This window comes from Trachypithecus francoisi, unplaced genomic scaffold (genome assembly GCF_009764315.1).
Source record: "Trachypithecus francoisi isolate TF-2019V2 unplaced genomic scaffold, Tfra_2.0 Lachesis_group20, whole genome shotgun sequence".
In the NCBI taxonomy this organism is placed as follows: Eukaryota; Metazoa; Chordata; class Mammalia; order Primates; family Cercopithecidae; genus Trachypithecus; species Trachypithecus francoisi.
In genome coordinates this window covers 51,131,290-51,156,979 of record NW_022681466.1, presented here as the reverse complement: position 1 = coordinate 51,156,979, position 25,690 = coordinate 51,131,290, and the positions used below count along the sequence as shown (strand labels likewise).

The window sequence follows — 25,690 nt, the reverse complement described above, 5'->3', positions numbered from 1 at the left end:
CACAGGCTCAACAGAAGCAGCTCTGGCCCAGTGACAAGAAGGGAGGGAGGTTTTTGGAGCTGTTTCTCCTGCCCATCTTCCCCTCCCTCTCCCACATACATGTGGAGGGCTGCTTCAGTCTCCCTAGGAGCATGGCATCCCAGGAGGAGTCCCCCCCTGTCTCCCTAGGACCTCCGCATCCCCCGCTCACTTCCTCCTGGCACTGAAATTTGGACTTTATCTCACTGCAGGATTCACTGAAAGGCTGTTGAATGGCTGGAATCCCCTTCAGCCTTTACAGCTAATATATTAGGTGGCCCCATATTCTAAGGGCTCTTTCGCTGTGGGTGAGCTGGCTGGAGGAGAAGGGGAGAGCAGAAGAGGGGTGAGGAAGGGAGCCCCACCCTCTGCTCAGGACCCATTGTTCACATTCTTTTCTGTGTTAAATGTTGCTTCAGCCAGGTCCTAGGCTATGAGTAGTGGCATTTCCATGTTTGTGGAATGAATATAAAGTCTCTTTTAGGATCAGTGGTCAAAAATCAGCGTGTTTGAAGTGGAGGTACGATCAGTTGGTTAGTACGATATTTGGCTTTTACCATGGGCCATTAATGGTGCAATTTTTCTGATGTAAGGAGGGTAAAAAAGCAGCCACTACATGTACTAAACAGAAGGCGTGATGAGTACAGTCAGTGCAGGATCGTGAAAGCATCAGCACATTCCTTCTTCAACTAATCAACCCAGACAGCGTGGGGTATTTTTGTATTCTCTGCTATTTGTGCTCTGAGTACATGTGCACAATATGCAGTGACATTGATCAATAAATTCTTTAAGCCTAATAAGCATATGCAGTCTCATAGCATTGAGGACATAAACAGGGAGAAGGATCTTAGGTGGTAAAAATTCTTCTGTTTTGTGGCCAGGCACGGTGGCTCATGCCTGTAATCCCACCACTTTGGGAGGCCAAGGCAGGTGGATCACCTGAGGTTAGGAGTTTGAGACCAGCCTTGCCAACATAGAGAAACTCCGCCTCTGCTAAAAGTACAAAAATTAGCTGTGTGTGGTGGTGCATGCCTGTAATCCCAGCTACTCAGGAGGCAGAGGCAGGAGAATCCCTCAAATCTGGGAGGTGGAGGTTGCAGTGAGCCAAAATCGCACCATTGCACTCCAGCTTGGGTGAAAGAGTGAGAGTGTCTCCAAAAAAAAAAAAAAAAAAAAAGAAAAAGAAAAAAGTTATTCTCTTTCGGAGGTGAGGAAACTGAGCCCCTAGATCATAACTTTCCCAGGCCCTTGTGGCTCACAAGTTGCTCGATTCCTAACACAGCGTAATACTTCATGCCCTCCTTCCAAAGTTTTGTTTGTAAATCTGAAGATGCTTCGGTTGCTACAGCCTGGAGAACCACCATGGAGGGGCACTAGGAAAACAGCTGCAATGATGATGATGAAGATGATGATGAGAGCCACCAGTATTTATGTTCTTTTTTTTTTTTGAGGCGCAGTCTCGCTCTGTCGCCCAGGCTGAAGTGCAGTGGCCGGATCTCAGCTCACTGCAAGCTCCGCCTCCTGGGTTTACGCCATTCTCCTGCCTCAGCCTCCTGAGTAGCTGGGACTACAGGCACCCGCCACCTCGCCCGGCTAGTTTTTTTTGTATTTGTAGTAGAGACGGGGTTTCACCGTGTTAGCCAGGATGGTCTCAATCTCCTGACCTCGTGATCTGCCCGTCTCGGCCTCCCAAAGTGCTGGGATTACAGGCTTGAGCCACCGCGCCCAGCCGTATTTATGTTCTTAATCAAATGCTTTAAATTCTTTTTTCTTTTTTTTGGGCGGGGGGGGATGGAGTCTCGCTCTGCCGCTCAGGCTGAAGTGCAGTGGCGAGATCTCGGCTCACTGCAAGCTCTGCCTCCTGGGTTCATGCCATTCTCCCGCCTCAGCCTCCCGAGTAGCTGGGACTACAGGCGCCCGCCACCACACCCAGCTAATTTTTTTTTTTTTTTTTTGTATTTTTAGTAGAGATGGGATCTCACCGTGTTAGCCAGGATGGTCTCGATCTCCTGACCTCGTGATCTGCCCGCCTTGGCCTCCCAAAGTGCTGGGATTACAAGCGTGAGCCACTGCACCCGGCCTTTTAAATTCTTAACTAAGGGCACAACTCTAGAGATACACCAATTGCTTTCTCTCTCTTTTTTTTTTTTGGAGACAGGCTCTCGCTCTGTTGCCCAGACTAGAGTGCAGCGGTGCAATCACAGCTCACTGCAGCCTCGAACTCAAGCAATCCTCCCACCTCAGCCTCCTGAGTAGCTAGGACTACTCAGGAGCAGCCCCACTCCCCACTAATTTTTTAAAAAGATTATTTGTAGAAATGGAGTCTTACTATATTGCTCAGGCTTGTCTTGAACTCCTGGCCTCAAGTAATTCTCTTGCCTTGGCCTTGAAATGTTTTCTCCATTTTAGAATTGAGGAACTGCAGCATCGATCCCCGGGTCATATAGGTGGGAAGAAGTAGCATTGCTCCCTTCACCACTCCCTGGGCTGCCTCCTTCCTGTGTGATTGCTGGGAGCCTCCTATATAAAGATCGCAGATCCCAAGTCCTCTTTCACATCTCCCACTCCCTCCCCACCCTTGAAAACAAAAACAAACCCTGAGATGCAGCACTTACTGCTAACTCCCCACCAGAGACCCTCTAGCCCTGAGCGTGGTGCTGCAGCTACCTGTGCTTTCCCCCAGTCACTGTTACTGCTTCACCCCTGTTCTTATCATGACTGGCGCCACCTCTGTTGCCGTGCCAGGTCGTTTTGCAGTGCCCCAAAGGCAAAACTCCCACTGCTTGCCCACTGCTGTCCTGTGTTGCCTCCAACTGTCATCTCACCCAGACCTCGAGTCTCAGGAACCAACCCCTTATGGAAGGGGGCAGGGCAAGCTCTACCTCTGCTGCTCTGGGGTGGTGGCTGGGGACAGAGGCTGTGGTGGGATCTCCGAGGGGGTTTCACTTCTGTTCCCAGTAGGAGTGCTCTCATTTGTTGGATTTCCCGGTTTATTCTGGGTTTCAGAGAGCCCTTCCTCTCTTGGCCTTTGCTGTAGAGTTTGAAAATTCTGTACTTTGAGTCAGACTTGCAGATTTTAGTAATGTCAGATAATCAGATAGGGGAAAAACAGAATCCAGTGTGTATGGCTTGCATTATTGCGTTAAGAATTCCCTTAACCACTGTGATTTCTCTTTTCATTTGAGATGTCATCTAGGGAGTTTTCAAAGTCTCAAACCAGAATTGGTTTTCCTTTGGGGACCGGAGGCACCTGAGTGTGCTTCTTGGGAGAGTGAGTAACAGTTTTTCTCTATCGAGAAAAAGCTGCCGACATTATAAACTATGGTCATTTAATATTAAACATGTATTATACAGGTGACCTGATGGATAGTTTGAGAGGCTGAAGAGCTTGAGTGAAGGAATGCTTTTTATTCTGAGATGGGAAGTGGAAAGACCTTTACAGAGTTCCTCTAAGAGGGGCAGTAGTGTGACTTCTGGATCAACTCAAGTGTCATGTTTGGCCCATGATACGGTTTGGCTGTGTCCCCACCCAAATTTCATCTTGAATTGTAGCTCCCATAATTCCCACGTGTCGCAGGAGGGATCTGGTGGGAGGTAATTGAACCATGCTGTTCTCATGATAGTGAATAAGTCTTAGGAGGTCTGTTGGTTTTATAAAGGGGAGTTCCCCTGCACATGCTCTCTCTTGCCTACCAGGAGCAAAGTGAGATGTGATTTTGTTCCTCCTTTGCTTTCCACCATGATTGTGAGGCCTCCCTAGCCATGTGGAACTGTGAGTCAACTAAACCTCTTTCCTTTGTAAATTACCCAGTCTTGGGTATGTCTTCATTAGCAACATGAGAACAGACTAATACAGTCCAGTTGCTAAATTAGGGAACTGTGCTGTTGTTCAGAAAATGTGATCATTTTTGTGTGGTGGTCCACGTCTGTAATCCTAGCACTTTGGGAGGCTGAGGCAGGTGGATCACCTGAGATCAGAAGTTTGAGAGCAGCCTGGGCACCATGATGAAACCCCATCTCTACTAAAAATTCAAAAATCAGCCAGGTGTGGAGGCACACACCTGTAGTCCCAGCTACTTGGGAGAATGAGAATCACTTGAACCCAGAAGGCAGAGGTTGCAGTGAGCCAAGATTGCACCACGGCACTCTAACCTGGCTGACAGAGTAAGACTCTGTCTAAAAAAAAAAAAAAAAAGATAAAACAAAATGTGATCATGCTGACATCTAGTAACTGGAGTTGCACACAAATCATCCTTTTAGTGTGAATTATTTGTTTTAAAAGTTAATTATTTGTTTTAAAATCTTGACCAAGATCACATGGCTAATATTAAGACATCTACCATCACGCTAGGAGTGGTGGCTCACACCTGTAATACCAGCATTTGGGAGGCTTCTCGAGATGGAGGATTGCTTGAGGTCAGGAGTTCAAGACCAGCCTGGGCAACATAGTGAGATCTTGTCTTTTTTTTTTTGAGATGGAGTCTTGCTCTGTCTCCCAGGCTAGAGTGCATTGGCGCCATCTTGGCTCACCATAACCCCCACTTCCCAGGTTCAAGCGATTCTCCTGCCTCAGCCTCCCGAGTAGCTGGGATTACAGGCATGCGTCACCACACCTGGCTAATTTTTCTATTTTTAGTAGAGATGGGGTTTTGCCATGTTGACCAGGCTCGTCTTGAATTCACCCGGCTAATTTTTGTATTTTTAGTAGAGATGGGATTTCACCATGTTGACCAGTCATGAACTCCTGACCTCAGGTGATCTGTCTGCCTTGGCCTCCCAAAGGGCTAGGATTATAGGCATGAGCCACTGCGCTCAGCCATGTGATCCCACCTTAACAAAAATACTTTAAAAAAATTAGCCAGGCATAGCGGTGTGCACCTGTAGTCCTAGCTACTTGGGAGGCTGAGGTGGGAAAGCTCGGGAGTTCAAGTCTGCAGCGAGCCATGATTGAACTACTACACTCCTGCCTGCGTAATAGAGCAAGACCTTGTCTCTAAAAAATAAAAAGACTTCTACCATCATCCCTCTTGTTAAAAGGCAATGGTGAGTTACTGTTTAATGAGTAGACTTTATTTGTGACGGTAAACATTTCTGGAGATGGATGGTGGTGATCATTGTACAACATGGTGAATGTATTTAATGCCACTGAATTGTGCACTTAAAATGGTGAATTTTATATTATGCTTATTTTAGAACAGTAAAGTGTAAAAAATTACCAAAAAAAAAAAAAAAAAACAAGAAAAAAAAAAAAAACAGAAGGCTAGTATTTGCAGGAGTGGAACTAGGACTTTGCCCAAATTGCAGACTTCCTTCACCCCAATTTTCTTTTTCTGTTTTAATGAAGCACAGGATATTTACAATAAAGTCCATAAAGTACACTAATCTTAATCTTAGCTATAAAGCTCATTGCATGTTTACATTTGTTTATACTTGTGTAACCACCACCCTGTCAAGGTGTCGAACGTTCCAGCACCCCAGAAGGTTTCTTTTCAGTTGTAACTCCGCGAGAGGTAACCACTTTTCTGACTTGTATTACCATCATTTGATTGTGCAGCTTTTAAACTTAATACAAGTGGAATCAGGCAGTATATACTCCTTTGTGTCTGCTTCTTTCACTTAGCATAATACCTGGGACAGCCACCCATTTATTAGTGTATCAGTAATTCATTTTTTTCCTATTTGCTGTGTAGTTCCCATTGCATTTATCCTTTCTGTTGAAGGACATTTGGGCTGCTATAAAAAAGGTGCTATGAACGTTCTTTTGAGGGACCTATGTACTCACTTCTCTTGGGTGTGGATCTAGGAATGGGACTGCTGAATCACAGAGGACTGTGTGCTGTGCTCACTTAGGAGTCTCCCTTCTTCGACTTGGTGCCTTTCAGCAGATGTTTGTCCTACCCGTTTCATGACAGGGAAGAAAGCGAAGCAAGCACAGAGGGCGTTGCTTTCTTCTATTTTCCAGCCTTGGCGTTAGTAGATACTGCCACTTTCCAAAGCAGTTATGCCAGTTTACACTTCCACCCACAGGGCATGCGCGTTCCAGTTGCTTCACAGCCTCACCAACACTTGGTGTTGGTGTTTTTTCACCATCAAGCTATGGTGGGCTGAGGGTAGTTACACCCTGAAATTTAAATGATGCAAAGATGGAAACTTTAAAAAATTGTGGAAATATTTAAACTTCTAACTCTCAGTAAATGGCCCCAAAGCCATTGGAGTAGGATGGAGCAGGGCTTTTCCCCTCAGCCTGTGTGATGGGCGGGGCTCGCCCACTGCATGTCCACATTGATTTAAGGGCTTTTCCATACTGTGTGCTCCGGATGTCAGATACATTAGACGGCTCTGGGCAGCTGCCTTCTCCAGTCTTCTGGCACCGTTCCTCTCCAGAGCCTTCTTTCATGAAGACTCAACAGTGGTTGAGAGAATTTAGTTGTGGTTTTTCTCATTAACCTCAAATGTAATCTATCTGGGCCTGAAGTGTGGATCACTTAGGAGTCTCCTTTCTTAGACTTCAGCACCTTTTAGCAAATGTTTGTTCCATGACAGGGAAGAAAGCAAAGCCAGAACAGAGGGCGCTGCTTTCTTCTGTCTTCCAGCCTCCAAGAAAGTTCCTTTCTCACCTTTGAACACATTTTCTGTGTGAGATAATCTACAGAATGCGTGGTGGTGAGGCCACAGCAGATACTCAGATTGTTTCTCTCCCTCCACGTCCTCCTGGCCTATGCCATGAGCCCTTTTTTGTTGTCCTTGAATTTCTTGTGCATTGCCCTACCCTGCCTTTTGCTTATCTCCCAGTTCTTTTTTCATTGGTTCCCATTCTTTTTTTCCCCTTCCAGCAAAGCAGATTTATTTTTTATTTAATATTTTTGTTTAGAGACAAGGTTTCGCTTTGTCACCCAGGCTAGAGTGCGTGGCACAGTCATAGCTTACTGCAACCTTGAACTTCTGGGCTCAAGCAATCCTCTCACCTCAGCCTCCTGGGCATCATCATGCCCAGCTAATTAAAAAAAAAAAAAATTGTGAGACACAGTCTCGCTGTGTTGCCCAGGCTGGTCTTGAGCTCCTGAGCTCCAGCAGTCCTCCCACCTCAGCCTCCCAAAGTTCTGGGACTACAGTCGTGAGTCACGGTGCCCAGCCACATTTTTTTAGGCTCATTACTTGAAGTGTGACCTGATGGTATTCTTCACGCACAGTCTTATGCTGCTCTTTGAAAACAGTCGTGGGAGATCATACTCGGACCTGTAATGACAGAAACAGGTTTGCGTTTTTTCACTTCACTCTATCATGCTACTCAAAGTGCTGTTATTGTATCTTGACTGCTGGGCACATAGCCCAGCTCCCATGCTCCGCTTGTTTATAGCGCTCCTTCCTGAAAACCACCTCTTCATCCTCTCTCTTTCCCTCCAACTCTCTCAGCTCAAGAGGGCCAGCAGTGAGGACACGCTCAACAAGCCAGGAAGTACCACTGCATCGGGGGTGGCTCGCCTGAAGAAGACCGCCACTGCCGGAGCCATCTCGGAGCTCGCCGAGAGCCGCCTGAGGAGCGGCACAGGTAGGAGGGACCGGGCAGGCGGGACCCGGCAGGCCTTCAGTCCTGGCCACATGGAAGCACTTCAGTGACCCATGACCCATCCAGTCCTTCCCTCGTCAGATATTTCTTGACCACTTACCCTGTGCCGGACCTGTTTTAGGCAGATGACGTCACTGCCCACAGGGAGTTTACATCTAGAGTGGGGAGACTGATGAGAAACAAAAGGTAACTGGGTGTGCTGTGGTTTCTTTGGTCCCTCCAGAGGTCCATTTGTCACCATGCATGTGTGAAATCCTGACATGCAGGCAGGGCGCTGTATGTTGTGGGGCTGTCTGGATGCAGAATGCATTAGAGAAATAAATGAACCCTGTCAATCCGTTGCAGAGGTGGATGTCTAATATTTGTACTGAACCCTATGGAAAGCTGGCAAGAGCCTCGCCCAGCAGCTGTGGAAGGCTGCTCAGAGTGACTTGGACGGCAGTGGCAGCTGGAAGCTGTGAACCTTCTCAGTGTTACTCATTTTTTGAGAATCCGAAAAGGTTTTTCAATCATTATATTTGAGTTCAGAGCATGTGAAACATACAATATCAAAAAATTTGTTTAATTTTCTCTTTGCACATATAGATAATAACTCTAAGCTTTCATGGTCTAACTCTTACAGTGCAGCCCTCAGTGTATTGCTACATTGTCTAAGATGGGAAAAATAACTGAAATACATCATTATTAATTTTTAATGTGTTGAAGGGTAGTGCACTTTTTTGTGCTTTTTTCGTAAAAGTCACATTCAGGCTAGATCTCAAAAGGTATATTTTAATTTATTCGGTTTTCAAAAAGTTGAATCTGTGAAGACTATATGTGGCTTTCTTTTATTGGATATAAGGGGAATTGCCTGGGTTTTCTATATAATGACTTTACCATTGTAAACACTGATATTGTACTAAACAAACACACACACTTGGTTTTTAAAATACGGTAAACAAAAGTACCATTTATTTTTATCAAGCCAGCCTAACACTGATTCCAAAAGTTAATAAAGCCCCACTCAAAAAAAGACAGACTGGGAGGAGCCTAGGGGCAGGGTGGGAAGGAGGACCAGCCGAGTCCCGGATGTGGGACAGAGTGAGTGTGGTGTGTCCCCAGGTGCAGGAAGGTGGCGAAGGGAGGTGAATCCCAGTGGATGGAGCAAGGAAAAGGGTGGGAGGAGAAAAAGGTGGGAGGAGGACCAGGTGGGAGGGTGGCAGTTCACTCAGGACCCAGCGGGGGCAGCACGATGAGGTGGGTCACAGTGTTCCTGAACGGCAGCCCTGAGAACAGAAAGGTGGTTGCTGTGTATGGAACTTTATCTGATTTGCTTTCTGTGGTCAGCAGTAAACTCAGCATAAAAGCCACCAGTGTGTATAATGGGAAAGGTGGGCTGATTGATAATATTGCTTTGATCAGGGATGATGATGTTTTGTGTGTGGAGGCGAGCCATTTATTGATCCTCAGACAGATTCTAAGCCACCTGAGGGATTGTCAGGATTCCACACAGACTGGCTAACATTAAATGTTGGAGGGCGGTACTTTACAACCACACAGAGCACTTTAGGGAATAAAGACCCTGACAGTATGCTGGCCCATGTGTTTAAGGACAAAGGTGTCTGGGAAATAACCAAGATCGTAGAGGAGCTTTCTTAATTGACCGAAGTCCTGAGTACTTTGAACCCATTTTGAACTACTTGCATCATGGATAGCTTATTGTAAATGATGACATTCATTTATTGGATGTGTTAGAAGAAGTAAGATTTTTTGGTATTTACTCATTGATTGAACACCTAGAAGTGGCAATAAAGAATTCTCAACCACCGGAGGATCATTTACAATATCCCGAAAGGAATTTGTCTGATTTTTGCTAGCAACTCCAACCAAGTCAGAACTGCAATGCCAGGGTTTGAACTTCAGCGGTGCTGATCTTTCTCGTTTGGACCTTCGATACATTAACTTCAAAACGGCCAATTTAAGCTGCTGCAGTGTTGCACATGCAAATCTTTGCTGTTTAAGTCTTGAACAAGCTGATCTCTCTGGATCAGTGCTTGACTGTGCAAATCTCCAGGGAGTCAAGATACTCTGTTCTAATGTAGAAGGAGCATCCCTGAAACTGTGTAATTTTGAGGATCCTTCTGGTCTTTTTTTTTTTTTTTTGAGACGGAGTCTGGCTCTGCCGCCCAGGCTAGAGTGCAGTGGCCGGATCTCAGCTCACTGCAAGCCCCGCCTCCTGGGTTTACGCCATTCTCCTGCCTCAGCCTCCCAAGTAGCTGGGACTACAGGCGCCCGCCTCGTCGCCCGGCTAGTTTTTTGTAGTTTTTAGTAGAGACGGGGTTTCACTGTATTAGCCAGGATGGTCTCGATCTCCTGACCTTGTGATCCGCCCGTCTCGGCCTCCCAAAGTGCTGGGATTACAGGCTTGAGCCACCGCGCCCGGCCGATCCTTCTGGTCTTAAAGCCAATTTAGAAGGTGCTAACCTCTAAGGTGCGGATATGGAAGAAAGTCACGTGACAGGAATTAACCTGAGAGTGGCTACCTTAAAAAATGCAACGTTGAAGAACTGTAACCTCAGAGGAGCAACTCTGGCAGGAACTGATTTAGAGAATTGTGATCTGTCTGGGTGTGATCCTCAAGAAGCCAAGGAGAGGGTCCAACATGAAGGGAGCTAGATTTGAAGAGATGCTGACACCACTACACATGTCACAAAGTGTCAGATGAGAATTTTAGGGGCTAGAGGAAGATGTACAAGATGAAAATGTTTTCCTTATCACTTTTCTTTCTCCACCCTCTCAGTTGTCTAGAAGAAATAACACTAAGGAAATTAAAAAAAAAAAAAAACATTTAGAGGATTATGCTTGTTTTCAGTGGTGCATAGGGGAAAAAATTGATTTTTTTTCCATATTCTGATTTTTTTTTTTTTTTTTTTTGAGATGGAGTCTTACTCTGTCTCCCTAGGCTAGAGTGCAGTGGCATGATCTCGGCTTACTGCAAGCTCCGCCTCCCGGGTTCATGCCATTCTCCTGCCTCAGACTCCCTAGTAGCTGGGACTACAGGTGTCCGCCACCACGCCTCGCTGATTTTTTTGTATTTTTAGTAGGGACGGGGTTTCAGCATGTTAGCCAGGATGGTCTTGATCTCCTGACCTTGTGATCCACCTGCCTCGGCCTCCCAAAGTGCTGGGATTACAGGCATAAGCCACCGCACCTGGCTTATATTCTGATTTTTAACAGAAAAGCACTCATTTAATAGATGTAGGGAAACTAGATGTTGTTGCCTTTTGAATACGGTAGGGGTGTTTATCTGGTTTTATGACCAGGAATAGTATATATTATATTTGCTTTTAAATAGGCGTGATGTAGAAATAGCATCTTGGTTTGAGATGCATTTGAGGATTTTAATTTATGGAAAGCACAACATATGTGATTATATTTATTGAATACCTAGATGTAGTATGGATGTTTAAATTGTAAAAACTTTATGAAAACTTTGAAAAGGTTGTTCAGGCTTATAAATAGCTTTAGTGATGCCTCCCTCTTTAAATACCTGTCACACCATATGAATATGGTGAGCTCAGACTCACTAAGACTCTTTTCAGGTTCATTTTTATAATGTTTACTTTTTAGAACAAAACACTAGCTAAGTTAAAGTAATATCCAGTTCTTACTGATTGAGACAGAGTGGAAAGAAAGACATCATTGTACATCACTGTCATTCCAAAGGTACAGTGGAACTCTGGATGGAGGAAGAACTTACCTATCACTACAACACTTATAAATGAGCATTTCTCAGAATTTTATTCTAGGCAACTTCTACTCAACACCTAGTTTTCTCATACAGTCAGCACAAGCATAGGAAGATACTGCAAAACCAAAAAGCCAAGGTGCATCATTAATATTCATTTAATTTAAATACCAAATAGTTTACATAGGGCCAGCTTAGAAATAGATATTAAATCCAGATCTACTGCAATCAAAGCTTACACAGTATCAGTGAATATGGTAGAGGTGCCTGTTAAAAGCCAATGTAGTATAATTGCAGTTAGAACCCTACAGTGGGGAATGAGGAATTTTAAACATACATTTGATTACAGCCACCAAAATATATATGTATATATAGAAAGTAAAAATAAAGGTATTTGGCTGGTCCAAGAGGTAATACCAATCAGTCAGCACCTATGATTCTTTTACTTACATTTTTTGATTTTTTGTTTTTGTTTTTGTTTTTTGAGACGGAATATCACTCTGTCGCCAGGCTGGAGTGCAGGGGTGTGATCTCGGCTTGCTGCAACCTCTGCCTGCCGGGTTCAAGCGATTCTCCTGCCTCAGCCTCCCGAGTAGCTGGGACTACAGGTGCACACCACCACACCCAGCTAATTTTTGTATTTTTAGTAGAGGCGAGGTTTCACCGTGTTAGCCAGGATGGTCTTGATCTCCTGACCTTGTGATCCGCCCGCCTTGGCCTCCCAAAGTGCTGAGATTACAGGCGTGAGCCATGGCGCCCAGCCTGTTTTTTTCTTTAAACAAATTTTAGCCCAATTTTCTTGAGTCATTTTCTCTCTGCAACAGCAGGGGAAGGGCCTGTACCTCCCTACCAATGACCTGGTGTCCTTACATCTACCCTAAGAACAGGGATATTAGCTGTGTCCACAGGGTTCTGAATTCTACAGACTCATCAACATGACGCAAGGAATCATTGAAAACCACTTTTGTCTCCTTTGGGAGAATGACACATCTTTAGTATTTATGTAGCCTATTCTTCTGTATCTAAATATGCAAAGCTTTCCTTAACAGTAAAGGGTACATATGCATAGTGGGAGGAGATCAGACCTTTACAAGTGAAGGAAAGCAACTTCAGAAATGAATTATTTTCTTTGCTTTATTATTTTTCCCAAGACAGAGAAGTATTGTATTGAGAGATTATCTGTTTTCATAATCAACATTGCCTAAATTATATTTAAATCATTTCACTCTGTACTATATTTTCAGGAATTATAGAATGTGTTATTCATTCACTTAAAGGTACCTCTATAGAAATAACCTAAAACCGCAGAAGGATCTGAAAGATCTACACATATTGTGCCTAGAAACTGCAGATTTTAGATCTAATGTATATTGCATTAATAAACGATATAAAGTGTTGAAAAGGAAAAAAAAGACAGACTGATCCCATGATCAAATATTAATATAAAAATTTGAGATCAGCCGGGCGTGGTGGCTCACACCAGTTATCCCAGCACTTTGGGAGGCCAAGGCAGGTGGATCACGAGGTCAGGAGATCAAGACTAGCCCAGCCAACATGGTGAAACCTCATTTCTACTAAAAATACACAAATTAGTTGGGCACGGTGGCGGGTGCCTGTAATCCCAGCTACTCAGGAGGCTGAGGCAGGAGAATCACTTGAACCTGGGAGGTGGAGGTTGCAGTGAGCCGAGATCATGCCACTGCCCTCCAGCCTGGGTGACAGAGCAAGACTCCATCTCAAAAAAATAAAAAAATAAATAAAAATTTAAAAAATTTGAAATAAAAATATTAGCACATAGGATTGAACAATACATTAAAAGAACAGTAGTGTACATCACAACTAAGTGAATTTATGCCACCCAAGAATGGATGAATATTAAGAAATTTTGGAATACAATCCATCATACCATATTAACAGGCCAAAGAAGAAAAACTGTACAGTTATCTCTATAGATGCAGAACATACATTTGACACAATTAACAATCCTTCTGATTTAACAACAAGCTCTTGATAGACTGTACATGTGCAGAGACATCTTTAATGATGTATGTGTCACAAACAAAAGCCAGCGATTCCCATTAAAGTCAAAGATAATTCAAGGTTGCTTGCTATCACCACTGTCATCTAAAATTTTCTGTAGATATTAACCAAGGCAGTAAGATAAGAGAGATATGGAAGCACATAAATATTGGAAATGAGGGAGCAAAATGATGATTGTAATCAGATAATAACATTGTATGCTTTGAAGTTCCTGAAAATTGTGTCTTAGAATTTTCTTAAATTCTATTAGAGACAATAAGAGTTTGGTGTGTGGCTAGTTGTAGACTATAATATATCAATAGCTTTTTTTTTTTTTTTTTTTTTTTGAGATGGAGTCTCACTCTGTAGCCCAGGCTGGAGTGCAGTGGCACGATCTCGGCTCACTGCAAGCTCCGCCTCCCGGGTTCACGCCATTCTCCTGCCTCAGCCTCCCGAGTAGCTGGGACTACAGGCTCCCACCACCACGTCCAGCTAATTTTTTTGTATTTTTAGTAGAGATGGGGTTTCACCATGTTAGCCAGGATGGTCTTGATCTCCTGATCTCGTGATCCCCCCTCCTTGGCCTCCCAAAGTGTTGGGATTACAGGCATGAGCCACCACGCCGGCCATCAATTGCTTTCTTATCAGTGACTAATTAGAAAAGATAATAATGTAAGAAACAATTCTATTTATAAAGGAATGAAAGGGCAAAATATTTAGAAATAAATAGTGTAAGCATCTATATAAAAATATCTTAAAACTCTTTTGAAGGAGAAGTCTTATGTCCTTCAAAGAAGACATAAATAAGTGAAAACATATATGTGATTCTTAGATAGGAAAATTAAATAGAGTTAAGATTAAACTTAATTAGTACAACATATAAAATGTAATAAGGATGTCTGAATTATTCTAAGAATTCATTTTCATCTTGATTATAATATCAGTGGGAATTTGGGAGTGGAAGCATAATAAAATAACTGGAATTTATCTAAAACCCATTGTTCTCAATGGGGGACGATTTTGCTCCTCCAGTTCCAACCCAGGGAACAATTGGCAATGTCTGGAGACATTTTTTTTGGCTGTTATGACTCGGGGCTGCTACTGCCATCTAGTGGGCAGAAGCCAGAGATACTAAACATCCTAGGATGCACAAGACTGTCCCTGCAGCAGAGTGTCCTGCCCAAAAATATCAACAGTACTGCTGCTAAGAAATCCTGACCTAGCAGAATAGATATTCTAGAGTAACCAGGAAAATTCTGAAAATAGTAATCAGGGGATTAACATTAGGCATTCTGGAACTGAAGAGGCGCTAGGCAGCTCAGTGGAACGGTGGACAAAGTGCAGAATACACTGGAAGATTTAGTAGAGGGGAAAGGTGGCATTTTGTATCACAGTGGATAATTCACTCAAAAATGTGACCGAGTAAGTATTTAGGAAAGAATACAGCTGGATCACTATCTCCTTCCTCCCATCAAAATAAATTCTAAGAGGATTAAATATTTAAATATTAAAAAATGAAACTGCAAAACTACAAAGAGAAAGCATCAGAGAATTAATTCGTAGTCTTGGCCTTGGAAGAGCCTTTCTAAGTAGGAACAAACACAGAAGCCATGAAGGAAAGGATGAAAAACGTACTTTCATAAATATAAGAAACTTCTTTGCAAAAAGAGGAAATTATTTGCAATACATGTAACAAAAGGCTTATTTACAAAGAGTTTATACAAATCAATAAGAAAAAGAAAAATAGGCCAGATGTGGTGGCTCATGCCTATAATCACAGCAATTTGGGAGGCCGAAGTGGGAGGATTGCTTGAGCCCAGGAGTTCAAGACCAGCCTGGGCAACATAGTGAGACCTCATCTCTACAAAAATAAATAAATAAATAAATAAAAATTAGCTGGGTGCGTGCCTGTAGTCCCAGCTATTTGGGAGGCTGAGGTGGGAGGATTGTTTGAGCCTGGGAGTTTGAGGCTGCCATGAGCTATGAACACACCACTGCACTCTAGCCTGGGTGACAGAGTGATACACTAGCTCAAAAAAAAAAAAAAAAAAAAAGGAAGAAAAGGAAAAATAATATAATAGAAATATATATAGCTCCCATGAAAAAATACAGATGGCCAGTGGAAAGATACTAAGCCTTACTTAAAGTTCAAGAAAAGTAAAGCAAGGCTGGGTGCAGTGGTTCACGCCTGTAATCCTAGCACTTTGGGAGGCTGAGGTGGGCAGATCGCTTGAGCCCAGGAGTTGGAGACCAGTTTGGGCAACGTGGTGAAACCCCATCTGTACAAAAAGTACAAAAATTAGCCGAGCATGGAAGCGTGCGCCTGTGGTCCCAGCTACTTGGGAGACAGAGGTGGGAGGATCACTTGAACCTGGGAAGTGAAGGCTGCAGTGAACTGAAATTATGCCACTGCACTTCAGCCTGGGCAACAGTGAGACCCTGTCTCACAAAAAATAAATAAATAAATAAAGCAAGCAAAACAACAACTAGGTATATAATTTCCCCTAATACATTAGCAAAAATTAAAACAGTTTATCATTTCTGGTGTCATTAAGGGTATAAGGAGTCACATATGGTTGATGCACAGGAACAATTTGGTAATATCTATCTAAATATTAATATAACCTTTGATCAAGCATTTCTATTATTTAGCACTTAACGTTACTGATATTCTTGGAAAAGAATGCCAACATGTATGAGCAAGTTCTATTGCATGATTATTGATGATAGTATAATATGGGAAACAACCTAAGTATGTATTCATACAGGGCTGGTTGAACAATGTGATTTTGGTGCAGTAGAAGAGTATACAGGCATGAAAATGAATACAGTAGATTTGTGTGTACTGATTGGGAAAGATCTCCAAGATACATTACTAAGTGGGGAAAATAATATGGTGCATATGGTATAACCTTAATTTGGTTTTGGTTTTAAAAGTATATATTAATTATTAAAATCAACTTTTTTTCCTGGAAGAATGTCAGAATGATTCTCTTTAAGGAGAGTTACCAGAATTGAAAGTGGCAGAGGAAAATTTTTTCATTTTAGATTTTCCTGTGCTGTTTGAACATTTTAAACATATGTATACGTTGCTATAAAAAATTAAAAAACAAGGTAAATACAATATAAATTTAGACAATATAAATGTAAACTAAACTTTTTTTTTGCCTTCACAAAATCCTTCCTCTTCTACTTGCCTTTTGTAGTGTTCTTTAGCCATTTGTTGGTGGGTTTTTTTGTTTGTTTGTTTGCTTATAACATCTGCTCCTTTGCACAGGATTCTAGGAAAATACCTTGGTTTCATATTGGCTCCTAAAGTAGACAAGTTCCCATGCCCCAAGGGACATTGGCATCCTTTATTTGTCAAAGAAAGGAAATAATTACATATCTAATACACAGTGATGCTGGGGAAAAGGTCTGTGAATACTTTACAGGCTGCAATGAAATGTAAGTGACAGTTATTATTCTCCTAGTTACACGAATTGTTTGGTGATTACTTCATTTAAGTGAAATTAAGTTATATGACTTAATAGGGTTGAATTTGAAAATTACATTTTGTTTCTGAAGCTTTTTTTGTGTGTGTATTTTATTTTATTTTTTGAAATGGAGTTTCACTCTTGTTGCCCAGGCTGGAGTGCAATGGCATGATCTCGGCTCACCATAATCTCTGCCTCCTGGGTTCAAGCGATTCTCCTGCCTCGGCCTCCTGAGTAGCTGGGATTACAGGCATGCGCCACCATGTGCGGCTAATTTTGTACTTTTAATATTGATGGGGTTTCTCCATGTTGGTCAGACTGGTCTCAAACTCCTGACCTCAGGTGATCCACCCGCCTCGGCCTCCCAAACTGCTGGGATTACAAGCGTGAGCCACCGTGCCCGGCTGAGAGCTTTTATTTTTATATGTCAGTAGTCCTCAACATTTTTGTAGCACCTTTGGACAGCTGATACTTTTGTCTGTTGTCATGGTGTCCCCAAACTGCCTCATTTGGAATAGGTGAATTCCAGTCTATTGGGATGACCATTAGGAGCAGTGGTTGCAGTGCCTCTCTGTTGTAGGTCTTATCACCTCTGCAGTTGTATGTTTTGGTAATCATTTCAATATTTGATTGCATTTTGTCTATTTTACATGCGAGAAAACTAGGAAAATGAAAGTGCTGGTTGGGGCTACAGCAACCAGTTATACAGGTTGAACATCCCAAATCCAAAAAGTCAAAATCCCAAATGCTCCAAAATCTGAAATGTTTTGAGCACTGACATGATGCTCAAAGGAAATGCTCACTGGAGCATTTTGGATTTTGGATTTTCAGATTAGGGATGCTCAACTGGTAAGCAGAATGCAAATATTCCAAAATAAAAAATCAGAAATCCAGTACACTTATGGTCCTGAGCATTTTGGATAAGGGATACTCAACCTGTAGTAATAAGCATGGGTTTTAAAATATCAATACTGCCGGGTGCGGTGGCACATGCCTGTAATCCCAGCACTCTGGGAGGCCGAGGCAGGCGGATCACCTGAGGTAGTTTGAGACCAGCCTGACCAACATGGCGAAACCCCTTCTCTACTAAAAATACAAAAAATTAGCCAAGTGTGGTGGCAGGCACCTGTAATCCCAGCTACTTGGGAGGCTAAGGCAGGAGAATCTCTTGAACCTGGGAAGTGGAGGCTGCAGTGAGCCGAGACCGTGCCACCGTACTCGAGCCTGGGTGACACAGTGAGACTCAGTCTCAAAAAAATAAAACTACAGTTGATACAAAGATGGAAATTATTTAGCATGTTAGAAACTAGATGCGGCCGGGCGCGGTGGCTCAAGCCTGTAATCCCAGCACTTTGGGAGGCCGAGACGGGCGGATCACGAGGTCAGGAGATCGAGACCATCCTGGCTAACACTGTGAAACCCCGTCTCTACTACAAAAAATACAAAAAATTAGCCGGGCGAGATGGCGGGCGCCTGTAGTCCCAGCTATCGGGAGGCTGAGGCGAGAGAATGGCGTAAACCCGGGAGGCGGAGCTTGCAGTGAGCTGAGATCCGGCCACTGCACTCCAGCCTGGGCGACAGAGCGAGACTCCGTCTCAAAAAAAAAAAAAAAAAAAAAAAAAAAAAAAAGAAACTAGATGCTCACTGGACTTAAAGCAATTTTCTATAGGCTCAGCTGTGAAGAAAAAGAATAAAATTAAAGGAAATTGAGGGAACTCTGGCAATATATAGTTGATTTCCTTTCAGAGAAATTTCCTCTCAGAGGAAATCAACCATATATTAGACTTGCAGGGGGCAGAATTCTTTTTATGGCATGCAAGACTTAGTTTTTATACTTTTGACTTGGGGACAAGTTTTCTACGATGCATAGCATGGTATTATCTGTATTTTATTTATTTATTTTTTATTTATTTATTTATTTTTTTTTGAGATGGAGTCTCGCTCTGCTGCCCAGGCTGGAGTGCAGTGGCCAGATCTCAGCTCACTGCAAGCTCCACCTCCCAAGTTCACGCCATTCTCCTGCCTTAGCCTCTGGAGTAGCTGGGACTACAGGCGCCCGCCACCTCGCCCAGCTAGTTTTTTGTATTTTTTTAGTAGAGACGGGGTTTCACCGTATTAGCCAGGGAGGTCTCGATGTCCTGACCTCGTGATCCGCCCGCCTCGGCCTCCCAAAGTGCTGGGATTACAGGCTTGAGCCACCGCGCCCGGCCTGTATTTTATTTCAATTGTGTTAATTTTGAGAAATATTTTTGTCATGAAATTTTAATACAGTATTTGTGACTTTGAACGCACAAGAATTAAACCTATAGTCGGCCTGTATTTTACTGCACCCTTTCTTGGGAGCTGATCTGTCTTCAGGGAGAATCCCTGAAATCTACTCCAGGAAGAAACGTGTAATCTTTTGGTCGTAATAATGATATCATTGTCTCAGCCTTGCCTAGGGCACCAACTTGCCATCTGTCATGGGTGGTACTGGAACTGCTTGAATGGGGAGGCATGAGCTTCTTCATTCTTCTCAAGGCTATTTCCAGTTTCTAGTTGCCAGGCCTTATGCTGTTCTCTGGGGCTATGCCAAAGTTTGTTCCAACAATAGCAAGAACACAGCAAAAATCACGAAAGGGACTACTATTTTCAAGCCCTGCCACCTACCTGCACGTGCTGGCTTCTCTGAGCTGCTGTCTCCCTTGATGCTCACAACAGCCAGAGGAAGAGCATGGTTATTTTATCTAGACCAGGAACCTTAGCTTCAGGAAGGTCAAACAAGTTTGACTTATTCTCTCCCATGCCCACCCCAGGTTTCATTATGGAACATCCACTTTTTCTAATTGGTTTTCTTTCATTAACATTATTCACATATCTGGATTCCAAAAAATCCTGATTTTTTTTTTTTTTTTTTTTCTAGAGACAGTTTTGCTCTGTTGTCCAGGCTGGAGTGCAGTGGTGCAATCATAACTGATTGCAGCCTCCAACTTCTGGGCTCAAGAGATCCTCCTGCCCCAGCTCTCGAGTAGCTGGGACTACAGGTGCACACCACCAGGGTCTCACCATGTTGCCCAGGCTGGTCTTGAACTCCTGGGCTCCTGCCTTGGCCTCGCAAGGTGCTGGGATTACAGGCATGAGCCACTGCGCCTGGCCTGGATTCCAGTTCTTATTCTTCTTTTTCTCCCTGAGGTGTCCTTTGTGTATATCTCATCTTTTTTTTTTTTTTTTTTTTTGAGGCGGAGTCTCGCTCTGTCGCCCGGACTGGAGTGCAGTGGCCGGATCTCAGCTCACTGCAAGCTCCGCCTCCCGGGTTTATGCCATTCTCCTGCCTCAGCCTCCCAATGTATATCTCATCTTACACAATGGTGTGGCTTTTAGGGAATGAGGAGATTCCTTGTGTGCAGGTAGTAGTCCTCCCTGCCTGCCCCAGGGTCAAGTGAAAGATTGGGGAACCCCCAGAAGGCTGTCAAGGAATCCAACCACTAGGTGGCAGCCTTGTCAAAAGCACCCACCTGCTCCTCTGCTCCAAGTTCTGGTTCTGACAAATGTTTCTGACTTTAGAAATAATCCTTCTATTTATTCATTAATTCAACAAATATCTTTGAGTGGCTACCATGTGCCTGGCGCTGTTCTAGGCAAAAGGAATATATATGAGTGAGCAGGACAAACATCCCTGCCTTCATAAAGGTACATGAGCAAGTCATGGGAGAGATGAGAAAGCCAGGTGGACAGCTGGAGTGGTGGACATTCCAGGCAGAGATGACCGCTGGCCTGTGTCCCCCACATCCAGGGAGTGGTAGAAAGGCCAGTGGGGCCGCAGCAGAGTGAACAAGCAGTTGGGGAGGAGGGCAGAAAGATGGGGGAGCTTGCGAGTCACTGTCAGGACTTTGGATTTTTTTGCTCTGACTCCACTGGGGAACTTTTGCAAGGTTTTGCACAGAGCAGTGGTATGACCTGACCTTGTTTTAAAATGACTGCTTTGGGCTGTTTGTTGAGAGTGGACAGATGGAGTGCGCAGACCAGTTTGGAGGCTAGGGCTGTGGTCTAAGAAAGAAGTGACCTGGGCTGGGCCGGCAGCCGTGGCACCAGCGCACCGCAGTGTCTGGATATATTCTGAAGGGGAAAGCCAGCCGGCTCTCAACTTTCCTGGTTTTTGAATTGTGGAAAAATACACAGAATCATCTTTAAGAGTACAGTTCAGTGGCATTAAGTTCATTCACATTGTTGTACAACCATCACCACCTTCCATCTCTAGAACTATTTCATCTTCCCAAAGTGAAAGTCTGTCCCCATTAAACACTCGCTTCCCATTCCGCTTCCCTTAGCTCCTTTCAAGCGCCGTTCTGTTCTTTGTCTCTATGAATCTGACTGCTCTAGGTTCCTCACAAGAGTGGCATCATACAGTGCTTGTCCTTTTGCAACTGGCTTATTTCACTCAGCATAATATCCTCAAGGTTCATCCATGCTGTAGCACGTGTCAGAATTTCCTTCCTTTTTGAGGTTAAATAATATTTCCTTGTGTGGATATACCATATTTTCTTTATCCATTCACCTGTTGAAGTACCCTTGGCCCATTTCTACCTTTTGGCTATTGTGAATAATGCTGCTCTGTACACAGGTGTACAAATATCTCCTTGAGACACTGCTTTGACTTTTTGAGGGTATATACCTGGAAGTAGGATTGCTGGATTCTCCTGATGGATGGTAAAGTTGGTGTAGGGTAAGATTTCTGCTTATGTTAGAAGTGGGATGAGTGAAATGAAATCTGATGGGCCTTCCCAAGAGATGAGGAGTGAACATGGATCTCTTCTGGAGACAGCAGTCGGCTAGAAGGAGGTTCGCACAGCCACATTTAAAACATTTTTAAAACCATGAGACATGGAAGTGCCCATTTAGATGTTTCTTTATATAGCACACGTGGGATCCAAAGACACGTCACTATTTTAAACTGATATCAGTGTTTTCTAAAAGGCAAAATAAATGTGAAGGGCTAGTTTTACTGTGGCCAAACTCCACTTGAATGCTTGCAGAATCTCAGACATCTCAGATGGTGATCAGTAAGGGCAAGCAGTCATGATTGGCTCACTGCCAAGAAGCTGTCCATGTCCTCGCTGATACCTGGACCCCTGCATGCTCCAGTTACCTGCATCACACCCAGGTAATGCCTGAGGCTCCAACCTGAGACACCTGTCCTCTCTGACACGGGGAGGGAATAACTCTGGGCTCCTATCAGGGGAACTCGTCTAACATGGAAGGTAAGTATTCTTATCCCCATCTGACACGTGAAGAAGCCAAGGCTCCAGGATAGGTAGTGTTCCCAAATTCAAACCCAGGGTCTGACTCCAGAGTTCTTTGTTCTGCTACTCTGTTTGCCTCAGGTAGGGAGACTTGTTTTCTTCCCCCATCATCTTTACCTGTTGTAGAATTACTATTACTGGTGACTAGCATTCTTTGCTCACTATGTGCTAACCACTGTTCTCAGTATGCAATGAATATAGTCTCCTTTAGTCTTTACTACAACCCTATGACATAGTCTCCTTATTATCATTCCCATTTTATAGATCAGGAGACTGAGGCATAAAGAAATTAAGCAGACTGTCCAAGTCCATGCGAGATAAATATTGGTACCAGGATTTGCAGAGAAGGAAATAGAAGCTGAGAGAAAACCATGGATGGGTTGGCTTGCTGGGGTGAGAGTGGAGGAAGGCGATGTTGGAAGTCTTGGAATTGAGAGGCTGGAAGGTGGGTGGGTCAGTTTCTTGGATGCCACAGAAGGAGGAGCGCCGTGAGCCAGGGATGTCAGGGAATGGGGAGAATGGAGTGGGGGTGTGTAGATGGCAACAGGGAGGGGAAGAGGATGCCAGGTCCTGCTGCGTGAACTGTGGAGATGGAGGGTGTCTGTTTACAGTGGGGAAGGGAACAGACAGTGGGGAAGCAACAGTCATAGATGTGAGGTACAACGAGACCTTCAGCTTGGGAAATGTGAGAAAATGAACAGACTGACTTGGAAAGGCAGTGGTGGGATTCATCCAGCTGTGGAAGTGAGGGGACGTTCAGAGAGCTCAGTCTATAGGAAGTGTTGATTCACTGTGAGTTCTGAAGGGCCCTGAAGAAGTGTTGGGGACTCAAGGGAGGGGCCTGGGGCAGGTGGGGCCAAGTCTGTTTGGAGATGAGAACCTGCAAAATCACAGCATGCCAGGAATGAGTTTGTTGTTGTTTTCGTAATTTTAGAGAGATCATTTATCAATGAATATATTTTGTGATTAAAAAAAATTCAGATTCAGTACAGATGCTCCTCCAGTTATTTCATTGGTTACCTCCAGATAAACCCATCATAAGCTGAAAATATGCTGAGTTGGAAATACATTTAATGCACCTAACCTTCTGAACATCATAGCTGAGCCCAGCCTGCCTTAAACGGGGCTCAGAACTCTCATATTAGCCTACATTTGGACAAAATCATCTAATACAGAGCCCATTTTATAATAAAGTGTTGAATATCTTATATAATGTATTAGATTGGTGCAAAAAAGTAATTGTGATTTTTGCCATTTTCAAAATTGCAATTACTTTTGCACCAACCTAATTTCCTGGAAGTTAAAAGCAGAATGGTTGTCTGGACACATTTTTAAGTGTGTAATTCACGGGCAATGCTGCATAGCAGGTCCCTCAAACTTACGGATCTGTACCCACTGAACAACTCCCCGTTGCCCTGTCTGCAGCCCTTGGCAGTCACCACTTGACTTTCTGTTTCTGTGAGTTTGACTGTTTAAGATTCTGCATCCAAGCGAGATCATACAGTATCCTTTTGTGACTGGCTTATTTCCCTTGACATAGTATCCTTCAGGTTCATCCGCACTGGGGCATGTGTCAGAATTTCCTTCCTTTTTAAGGCTGAATAATAATCCATTGTCTGGATAGCCACACTTTGTTTATCCATCATACGTGGATGGAGCAGGAATGGCTTTCAGCTTCTGGTGGTGTCCGAGGTAAACCCAGTTGTGAGGATGTTATGAACTCCACACTAGTTAAGGTGCTGAATTAATTCTTTTTTTTTCTTTTTTTCCCTCTTTTTAAAAATTATACTTTAAGTTCTAGGGTACATGTGCACAACGTGCAGGTTTGTTACATATGTATACATGTGCCATGTTGGTGTGCTGCACCCATTAACTCATTAATTACATTAGGTATATCTCCTAATGCTATCCCTCCCGCCTCCCCCCACCCCACAACAGGCCCCAGTGTGTGATGTTCCCCTTCCTGTGTCCAAGTGTTCTTATTGTTCAATTCCCACCTATGAGTGAGAACATGGTGCTGAATTAATTCTAAGCTTGATGACGCCCATGGTGGTGTCTTGGCCCTGCGTTTCCCGGGAGTACATGATTTAGTTAGGGCTTTGGAGTGGGGCCAAGGGTTTTCTGTGGCTTTCTGTGTTGGCACAAAGTGCAGTGCTGGTTTGGGGGTGGAAGCTTTCCTGGGTCCTCCCTGGGTGCCTGTGGTATAGACAGCGGGGAGCTCTCCCTGCACCTCCCGCAAGAATATTGACATATTTGCCAACTCTTTCCATCCAGCACCTGTCAGTCTCTGCAGTTCTCCATGTCCTCTCTTCCTTTTTTTTTTTTTGACTCTTCCCCTAAAGTTTGCTATTTCCTTCCCCCCCCTTCCCTGCTCTCCTCCCCTCCTTTCCTTTTTGTTGAGTTTATCTTTGTTTATGCCTTCCCTCCCTCCCTGCCTCCTGCCCTCCCTTCCTTCCTTCCTTCCTTTTTTGTTGAGTTTATGCCTTTGTTTTATACTTTTATTCCTATTGTGAATGGGATTCTTTGTTCATTTCATTTTTTTCTTATTTTTAAAAATATGGACTATTTGACGACTTTGAATGTCATCCTTACACAGGAACCATGCTAATCTTCTCTGTATCATTCCAATTTTGGTGTTAGCACTGTCACTGACTATATTTTCTAATTACATAGTTTAAAAATATTTAGTTTGGAACTGGCTCGCTCCCTTACCATCCTCTCCTTAACACTAATGGTTTTCAGTTGATTCGCAGATGTCTTCCAAGCAGACATTCATATCAGCTGCAGATAACAATGCCTTTTTTCTCCTCCATTCCAGGAGTTGTTCTTTTATTTCTGGTTCTTGCTGTTTTGTGCGTGTGTGATCCCAGTTGTGTTAAATGCTAGTGACACCTTGACTTGCTCTCACTTTACTGTGGGTGATTTTGGTGTTTTCTCATTAAATATGATTCAGAAAGTTGGCTTGGGGCATTGTTTTACATGTTAAGTCTTCTCCTACATTCCTTTGAGTTATTAGGATTTGGTGATGGGTTTTATTAAATGCCTTCTAGGCATTCTGTTATTGCTTTGATTATTGCTTCTCTTTTCACCCTGGAGTCTCCTCCAGGAAATTAAAGTATGTGTGTATTTGGTCTCCTGGGTATTTCTTCTGTGTCACATATATTTTCTCTGATTCTTGTGATCACTTTCATTCATGCTCTGTTTTTTCAAAGTTTATCATCTAATATGCTTTGCTTTGTATGTTTGTATGTTTCTTTTCTTCAACTATTGTGTTTTTAATCTTTAGTCTAATTTCTCTGCTTTCAAATTATTTCTTCTGCATGACTTCTTGCTCAAATTTCATAGCTATCACATCTTGAATTTCAATGAGAAAGCAAATTGGAGATTTTTTTGAAATCTCCGATTTCTACCAGTAACTTTGTTTCATAGGTGCATATTTACTTGGAATCCTCAGCTGGTTCCCTTTTATGATCTTCCAGAGCTTTCCAGATAGATCTAGAGAGTTTTCTGTGATCACCTATCTTACAGAGGGAAGTCCAAAAATCAGAAATTGAGAGACTGAGAGAGATACCACTGGAGAATGTGTGGTTATCAGGTTTTTTTT

General features: G+C 43.4%; 2 long non-coding RNA genes, 1 other non-coding gene and 1 pseudogene across 3 annotated transcripts; 2 read left to right on the top strand and 2 right to left on the bottom strand.

Moving 5' to 3' along the window:
* The first annotated feature begins 7,430 nt into the window (after positions 1-7,430).
* Positions 7,431-8,723, top strand: LOC117067576. Its single transcript, XR_004430788.1, has 3 exons — positions 7,431-7,567; positions 7,667-7,771; positions 7,931-8,723. It is a non-coding gene; the product is annotated as an uncharacterized LOC117067576 (long non-coding RNA).
* A 6-nt stretch (positions 8,724-8,729) lies between these two features.
* LOC117067575 lies at positions 8,730-10,442 on the top strand (annotated as a pseudogene).
* Positions 10,443-11,679: 1,237 nt separating this feature from the next.
* LOC117067578 lies at positions 11,680-25,254 on the bottom strand. The gene is made up of 3 exons (XR_004430790.1): positions 25,244-25,254; positions 23,972-23,982; positions 11,680-11,757 (listed from the first exon to the last, which is right to left on the bottom strand). It is a non-coding gene; the product is annotated as an uncharacterized LOC117067578 (long non-coding RNA).
* On the bottom strand, positions 24,638-24,739 carry LOC117068173. Its single transcript, XR_004431022.1, has one exon. It is a non-coding gene; the product is annotated as a U6 spliceosomal RNA (small nuclear RNA).
* Positions 25,255-25,690: the final 436 nt, after the last annotated feature.